This window comes from Phalaenopsis equestris, unplaced genomic scaffold (genome assembly GCF_001263595.1).
Source record: "Phalaenopsis equestris unplaced genomic scaffold, ASM126359v1 Scaffold000002, whole genome shotgun sequence".
Taxonomy (NCBI): Eukaryota; Viridiplantae; Streptophyta; class Magnoliopsida; order Asparagales; family Orchidaceae; genus Phalaenopsis; species Phalaenopsis equestris.
In genome coordinates, this window is record NW_018164444.1 from 80348904 (window position 1) to 80357865 (window position 8962).

Genomic DNA, 8962 nt, shown 5'->3' on the forward strand with positions numbered 1-8962 from the left:
GGGAAAGATACTATATGAGTAAAAATCAAAGCTTAGTGTGAGATAAGTAAATTAATAAGAATTAGGTGCTATGTACGTAAACTCCCAAATACTAAATTGACCGTAAGCGTCGGTCGAACACAAACTTTATTGTGAGAGTCATCAAACATTCTATACTACATGCCATCTCGCTTGAGGTCACAAGATTCATCACGATATTTATGCAATGGAGCAAAATTTTCAAGATATGAGTAAGCCATATTTAACTTTTAACCAGGTTATGTAGTATCATAGACCAAGTATAACAACCCGATGTAGTCTTCCATAAAAGTGAAGAGTAAAAACATTAGCATTGTTAGTATCCCATAATAGAAAGGCAGGGTTGACCATTTTATATTGATGTGTGGTACTATGGAGGTATTAAATCAATCATTTTTCATAGATCACTATGTGAATTAAGAGAGACTACTCAAATAACTTCTTCCCGTATGTTTAGTAGAAAGTGATTTCAAGGAATGATGAGTGTTCCTGGTGATTCCCATAATGATGGTATGACTTAATAGTAAGTTATATTAAGAACCAATCTTTATCTCCTGATTAGCTAAACTCAATTAGTAGTTGATTGTTACTTAGAACCTACTCTAATACCAAGAAAGAAAGAAGTGGGAAAAAATTATGAGAATAAAAAGTAGAATAATACATTGTATTTATTTGGCCAAAAAATTGAAATGATTTTGTTAAAAAACTTAATCTATTCATGGAAAAATTGGGCTTATATAGCCTTATAACTTACTTTACAAATCAAACCCTTGACTTCTATATTTCTATTTACAAATAGGACCCTAAACTATATACAATTCTCAACACTCCCCCTCAAAATAGCAAAAAAATAACCACTAATCTCAACTTGTTACCCTAAACTATATATAATTCTCAACACTCCCCCTCAAAATGAGCAAAAAGATAACCACTAATCTCAACTTGTTAGAAAACCTGAATAGATCTAATGAGCTAAGTCCCTTGGTGAGACTGTCAGCCACTTGCTCTCTAGTAGTTAAATGACTTATCTCCAGTAGTCCACTATTCAGCTTCTCCTTGACGAAGAACTTGTCAGTCTCCACATGCTTGGTTCTGTCGTGCTGCACTGGGTTGTTGGCAATGTTGATTACTGACTTTTTGTCACACCACAGCTTCATTTGAGCTCCTTGGTCCACCTTGAGCTACATCAACAGAGTTCTTAGCCATAACTTCTCGGAACCTTGGCCCTATATTTTGACTCTGTCGTCGATCTCACAATTACCGACTATTTATTGCTCTTCCAAGAGACCAAATTGCCTCATATGAACATACAGTATCCTAATGTGGACCTCCTGTCATCAGCACAGCTAACCGAATCAGAGTCACAGTAGCCCTCAATGTCTGAATACCCTTTTTTTTATGATGTCATTCCTTGGTGCACTCTTCGGATACCTCGAAATCTGAATTGCATCCATGTGGCCCTTACTCGGATCATGCATGTAAAAACTCACTACGCTTATTGCAAATGATATGGCAGGATGAGTGTCACTCAGCAAGATGAGACTGCCTACCAACCTCTGGTACCTCATGATCAACCGACTCTCTTGCCTCTTCGCTCAATTTTCCCTTCTAATCAATTAGTGTAACTAAAGGCTTGTATCCCAACATGTTTGTCTCTGCGAGCATGTCTAGCACATACTTCCATTGAGATGAAACAATCCCCTTTGTTCCACGAGCCAACCTCAATCCCAATGATGTATCTAAGTTGTCCCAGATCCACCTCAAACTCTTTGTCGCCCAAACTTGTCTTCAACTGAGCAATCTCTCTCTCATCATCACCAGTGACAATCATATCATCCACATACACAACAAGAATAGTAATATGATCATGTCGTCGAAAGAATACTGTGTGGTCAACATTGATTTGTCGATATCCCGTGTCTATCATTGCTCCCATGAACCTGTCAAACGATGCTCGAGGAGATTGTTTCAAACCGTAAAGTGACTTCCTCAACCTACATAACTTGCCCACTGTTTGGTTTGTGTCAAATCCTAGGAATATTTCCATGTGCACCTTCTCTAGCAGATCCCCATAAAGAAATGCATTCTTCATATCTAGTTGGTGTAACATACATCCACTATTCACAACCAGAAAGATGAATGTCCTGACTACGCTCATCTTTGTCACAGCTGCAAAAGTCTCATCATAGTCGATGTCATACGTCTGACTATCTCCTTTTGTCACCGTGCTTTGTAGTGATCAATCTTTCCTTATGTGGTTTGCTTCAGTGTGAAGACTCATCTGCACCCGACTACATTTTTCCCTATTGGCCAACATGAGCTCCCACATTTTGTTCTTATTGAGAGCGCCAAATTCCTCCACCATGGCATCCTTCCACTTTGAATCCTTCTTAGCTACCTGTCAACACTTGGGTATAGAGACAACGCCCAAAGATGCAATGAATACTCCATATATAGGTGATATGTTAAAGTATGAGACAAACTGAGCAATTTCATGAGAGAAACCAAAACAATTAGAAGAATAACGATCAAGAGAATAACCCGCATTGTTGTGAGATGTCCTCCTTAAAGTCATGGGAGTGTGAGAAGGGAGAGAGATCGTAACACCTATGTAATCAGAATCTGAGATGGATAGTCTAGGTACCTCAGGAGTTGGGGTAAATCGGGATAAGCGACTTGTTGGCATGAGTGGTACTGTAAGAACTGCTCCCTCATTTTACCTCCTTGTATACACCCTCAGCTCTCCTTAGGCTTGAATACCACCACCTTCAGGCTCATTTTCCTCCAGGATTAGCTCTTCCTCATTCAATCCTTCCCACACAATGGGACAAGGCCTTGTTCTCACATGTACTAATCTCTCACCATCACTATTCTCCCCTCTTGTCTCATACCACCATTATCTCACGAGTCAATAAAGGGTGAGGTTACCTCCAAGGAGAAGTAAGGTTTGAATTCTCTAAATGTCACATTCATACCCACAAATAGTTTATTCTCTATTAAGCTCAAACATAACCCTTTTTACTAGCAGAATAACCCACAAAAACACACGTCACGGCTTTGGAATCCAACTTCCCTATTTATGGTCTATTTTTTTTCACGAAACATACACAACCAAATACCTTCAACAGAAAGATCCTGCCAATATCTCTTTTCAACAACTCACAAGGAGATTGTCACTTCAACACTCTTTAAGGCATTCTATTGATTAAATTGAGCGGCTGCCAAAATTACTTGCCCCTATAGGTGTTTTGAGACATTCATCGTGATCATCATGCTTCGGGCTACCTCTAGAAGGTGTTTATTTTTTTCTTTTTACTACTTCATTTTGTGTCGATGTGTATGGACAAGTGATTTGATTTTGTATCTCATGGGTTGAAATGTACTCCCCAAACGTCTTGTTGGTATACTCTGTCTCATTATTAAAACACAATATCTTCACTACTGCACCGTATCGAGTCTGAATCGCCCTATAAAAATCTTTAAAGCAGGCAAACACATCATTTTTGTTCTCGTCAAATATAATCAAATAACACGAGAAAAATAATTAATGAAAGTCACAAAATATCTATAGTCATTCATCAAATTTGTAGAACAAGGTCCACATATATTTGAATACACCAAATCAAAAACACAAGAACACTCGTTTTTGTTTATTTGTCTTCTCATACAAAGACGGATACAAACAGCTCAAAAGATTAAACAAAGAATGTCATGTGTCTGTCACATAACAATAACATATCCTCTACACTCCTAGATCCTCCTACTCCAACACATTCTACCATGGATGTCAGCGTTGAGTCCATCCTCTCTCTATCCAAGTAACGGAGTCCATTATACCACGTGTCAGTCCTCTTCTCTTGAAAGATCACCTTAGAATTATTAAAGAAAACAACATATTTTAGTTGGAGAAAAATGACATTAATGGATAAGAGTTTCACCGGAAAGAAAAAAACATGCAAAACATTGAACAAAGTCTTAGAATTCGTACATCTTACTGTACCCAAACCAATCATAGTTTGTGTTGTACCATCAGCTATCTAAATATTCTCTAAAACTGTTAGACGAGTATATGAATCGAACTCACTAACATTACCTGTCACATGTCGATATGCACTAGAATTTATTATCCATTCAGGTGATCTTATGGCGGATATAGAGGCAAGAGCATGTGCATGATGAATATCTTTGCCTAAGTGAGCACAAGTAGTAGTGTTCCTATTTGATGATGATAAAGCGGATGCATTACCAGTCACATCACCAACTATTTTCTACTCTCTTCAACATCTCCAAGAACTCATGATCTTCAATGATAAAGATCACACTTGTCTCTTGTTCATTTTCCGCTATCATCAGATTTGTCCGATAGCCCCCTCTTTCACCTATTTAGACCTCACGATTACAGCCACAGCCTCTAGATTGTTCATGTCCACCAGTCTCTCTCCTTAGGTGGCTTTGAACAAGTTTTGCTCAGGTGTCCCATTTTTCCAATGTTGTAGCACATGCAGGTCTCCACTTGAGCACCAATCACACCTTCACTCGAGGCGGTCAAAGTTGATCGCATGTTGAAAGTCCTTTCGACACAAATCTAAGTAAAAGATCTTTAGTTGGCATATTTGAATATACGTGTTAAAATATTATCCCTAAGTTATGTCTTATATCTATTAAAACCTTATATATGGCTGAAAGACATTATGTTGAGTAAAGCATATTTATATTTTAATAAAATAACATATAGCTAGGTCAACAATCTTATATCTAACCAAAAAAATGTAGAAAGATCATCACATACCTTAAGTTGTAATAATTAATGCTAGTTTATGTAGCGTATTACCAATATTAATTTATCCAAAGACAGTAAGTTTTTACCCTAATTAACAATCATTTGATTAGAATCAAAATTTCTTCACTCAATTTCAAATTATACAGAAATTTGTTAACATAAATTTTCAATAGAATGAAAATGCTTCCAAATTTACATCACCCTGTATATAGTTCCATGTCTCTAATCCATGTTTTCTCTGTGGTGGTACATGCATAGTTATTGCAAACATCAACTCACAGAAAAACACAAATAGATGACGAAAGAAATGAATAAAAATATTACCAACTTCTAATGTTCATTCATACCATTCAGACATATTCATCCACCCAATCATCAGAATGAAGTTCATCTTATCAATCTTCAAATTGTACATGCTTAAGACCAAAAAAAACAATAAGGGGCTGTTCGGCATCCTATTTGAGGTAAGACATAAGCAAAATGTTGCTTGAATCTCACCAAACAAAAGAATGAGACTTTAAATCCTATTATTTTGATAAATCCATTGCCAGCTCTATAATTGGTTAAATCTAGGACTTCTTAAATCCCACAACTCACAAGATTTGATGAATAAAAAGAATTCGGCTTCATGCAAATTTCAAATTTAGAAACAAATAGACTAATAATTCATAAATATTTAGCAAGATTTGACAATTTTCAAGTTTTCATCATCTCGAGATTTACTGAATGTGTATTTATAAGATCTACCATATTCCACTTGAGTTAAATCCTACATACAGGTGGTTGCTAGCTATCTTTGCAGGTAAAGATTTTGAAAGTTGTTGCCAGTTCTGGGATTGAATCCCTCGCCTATCAAACATCTGTTCAGCACTCAATTTTCAAAATAAGAATAATAAGAATAATAATAATAACGAAGATTTACAAACATACCACTCAAGTCTTATTTACTTTACATCTTCTTAAATCCCACAACTCACAAGATTTGATGAATAAAAAGAATTCGGCTTCATGCAAATTTCAAATTTAGAAACAAATAGACTAATAATTCATAAATATTTAGCAAGATTTGACAATTTTCAAGTTTTCATCATCTCGAGATTTACTGAATGTGTATTTATAAGATCTACCATATTCCACTTGAGTTAAATCCTACATACAGGTGGTTGCTAGCTAGCTTTGCAGGTAAAGATTATGAAAGTTGTTGCCAGTTCTGGGATTGAATACCCCGCCTATCCAACATCTGTTCAGCACTCACTTTTCAAAATAAGAATAATAATAATAATGAAGATTTACAAACCACTAAAGCCTTATTTACTTTACAAATCTAACACCTAAACTTTATAAATGGATAAACCCTAGTCAGGGGATTTCCTTAAAATGAGCAAAGACATTGTCAATTATATGCCCAAAAACATAAGGAAGATCCCATTGACCTTTCATAAAACCTACCCAGCAACTCGAATCGTAAAATATTAAAGAATGATCGATAGATGAACAGTTTCTTTAACTTGTATCACTCAAAATTACCGCATAAGAAGCAGAAATGCTGCCATCTTACTGTATATAATTCCCTATACTTCTCACAGAGGGAAGAAAACTGTCATGATTCTCTTAAAGATAGCCAAAAACAAAACCTATAATTCACGCAAGCCACAAACTTAAAACAGAATACTCGAAGAGAAGTAAAAATTTTTGTGAACGTTTCCATACATTTCTCTTAAAAATATGCAAATGTCGCTCAGTGAATCGCTGAAAGAAGGCCCAACAAAAGAGATTCAAACAAAATCTTATGAACAACATCGCTCGCAAGAACAAATATAGCATGGAAGGAACAATTGCGCAACAAATGAAGGTAAAAGAGTAAGAAAAATGTAAGGAGAGTTTCCTTGCCTGTCTTCTGTTCTTCGGTGAAGGAGTCAAGGAGAGACGAAAGCGTATACTCTCTCCTCTGAGCAGCCCATGCTGCACCGGCAACAGGTAACTTCACCGCTGTAGGCAGTAGCATGCTGATTGATTTCAAAGGATGATTCTTATTGAAAATAATATAAATAGTATAAAAACAAAGTACTATAAGTTTTGCAAATATAAAGTTACTTGTATCCTTATTTGTTTGAGCATGGAATGATAAATTACATTATCATATTTAAACATAGTCCCACTCAACCCTTAGTGATAAATAATTTATTAAATATTTTATATTTATATGATATATTATTTAAATAAAATTTGATTTATTTTTTTTATGTGATACAACTAATAAGATGCTCAGTTCAAATCTCTTATATTGATTATTTATTTGTTTTCATAAGATCATTCACTCATATTTTTTATATAAAAAATTAAATATTCATTAAATCTTTAACTTATGATTTTTATACCAAAAGCATGTAAAAATCAATATATAATTTTATATGAATAACTAAGTACTCATTTGATTTTTTTTTTTGTTTTTCAATTAATATAAACAAGTAAAATAAAAACCAAGTATGAATATTAAAATTATTAAGCAAGCCAACTATAATCATATTTTTTAAGCTTCTTTCAAGCTCAAACTGCACATGAACTTATGATTCAACCAAGCTAATTCCAAGCCATTACATATTCGACTCCACTTGGCTTGATTATAGCCTTACTCTAGTGACATGTGCACCCCTTCATCATTTTTTTATGTTTTATGATGATACCTTTTATTAAATTTATTAATTTAATAAAGTAAGATTCAAACCTCAAAATTATTTTGAATGATTCAATTGCCAAAATTTTAATACATTAGCTAGGTTAGACTTAAGGCATTAAGAGATTCAAAGTGTTATCTTATGCCCGTCGATCAAAGACATCACCAATAAAGGCCACTATTGAACCAACACCATCAAAATTTGGCTAATCACTTGTGGTAAATTTAACCCATGAAGGTCAATCAGACTGCCCATGGATGGCAACATGCGACCACATCATCCAAGTTAAGGTATTAATTTGATATATTTTTATAAAAAAGTTGAAAAGTGCCCCTCTCAAAAAATTTATAAATAAATAAACTTCTTCATTATCTTGATAGATTTTGTTAGAGAAAAATACAGATTCATAGAGACATAGAAAACTTTGATTAACGCATGGAGAATCAATTAATTACTTATAATCTATGGCCCATCAAATTATTTATTATAGCTTCCCATCACATAATCTCTCTTCCTATTCAAAGAATGTAATGGAAATCATTATCTTCCAATGATTAACATTTGGCATGCACGAACCACTAATATTTGACCTTTATCATCGAGGTCATTGGGGCTATCTTATTATTAGAAGAATGGTTGATTCAACTGCCCTCTATCACCTAACATTTGAAGTCCCCCATCATTTTTCATACGAAACATATTATTTTTTCTATGATCACCCATCTTTCATGTGATACATTTCATCCTTCATGTTACGCATATCATTGATTAACTCCTAACTTCCACGAGACAATGAGCCAACATTAAGGATCTGTTTGGCACAGCTTCCTGCCTGTTGCGCAACACCGCCCACAATTATTTCACGTTTGGGGCGGCGTCTCGTCCAGTTGTGGCCGCGAATCAGATGGAAATTTGAACATGGAAGATGACATGTGGCCCAGCTTCGCGGCGGATGCCTTAAATTGGTTTTACACTCGTACCCTCAACTCTACCCTAAAAGCGAGTGCATCTTCCCCTTTTAGAATCTCTTCAACTCTCGAGCATCGTTCTTCCCGAGCGAAGATTTCTCATCTCCTTCTCTTCGGCAACCCTGATCTTCCTCTTCCTGAGATCTGCTCCCCTGTGTTCCTCCAAGCAGCGGCAAATTTTTTTTTCTATATGAATGCTTTGGATATGATTAATCTTCACATTTAGATTCTCATTTAAGGGTAATGCTTCAGATCTTCCTACTATCACTATCATTATTGGAGTTTGAAAAGTAGTTTACTTTTTGCAAACTCATAAGAATTGGGTGCTATGTATTTTTGCTTTTTTGTTCTACAGAGTGCCAATTTTATAAAGCTTATGAATTATGGTTTGTGCTACTATAAGTGCAAAGTAAATTTTTCAGTATTGAAAGACACGATTTTCTTCTTAAAATTATTGAAATAGTAATGTTTTATTGGAAGACACGATCATTTTGCAAAAAATGTGCTAAGAAAATGATGTC

At 35.1% G+C, this 8962-nt stretch overlaps 1 protein-coding gene across 2 annotated transcripts in view; it reads right to left on the reverse strand.

Moving 5' to 3' along the window:
* Positions 1–6805, reverse strand: part of LOC110032629 — a 21559-nt gene extending 14754 nt beyond the window's left edge. For both annotated transcript variants that reach the window (XM_020736334.1, XM_020736316.1), the window contains exon 1: positions 6689–6805. The gene's annotated coding sequence lies outside the window, so the exon portion shown is untranslated. The remainder of the gene's footprint in view (positions 1–6688) is intronic.
* Positions 6806–8962: the final 2157 nt, after the last annotated feature.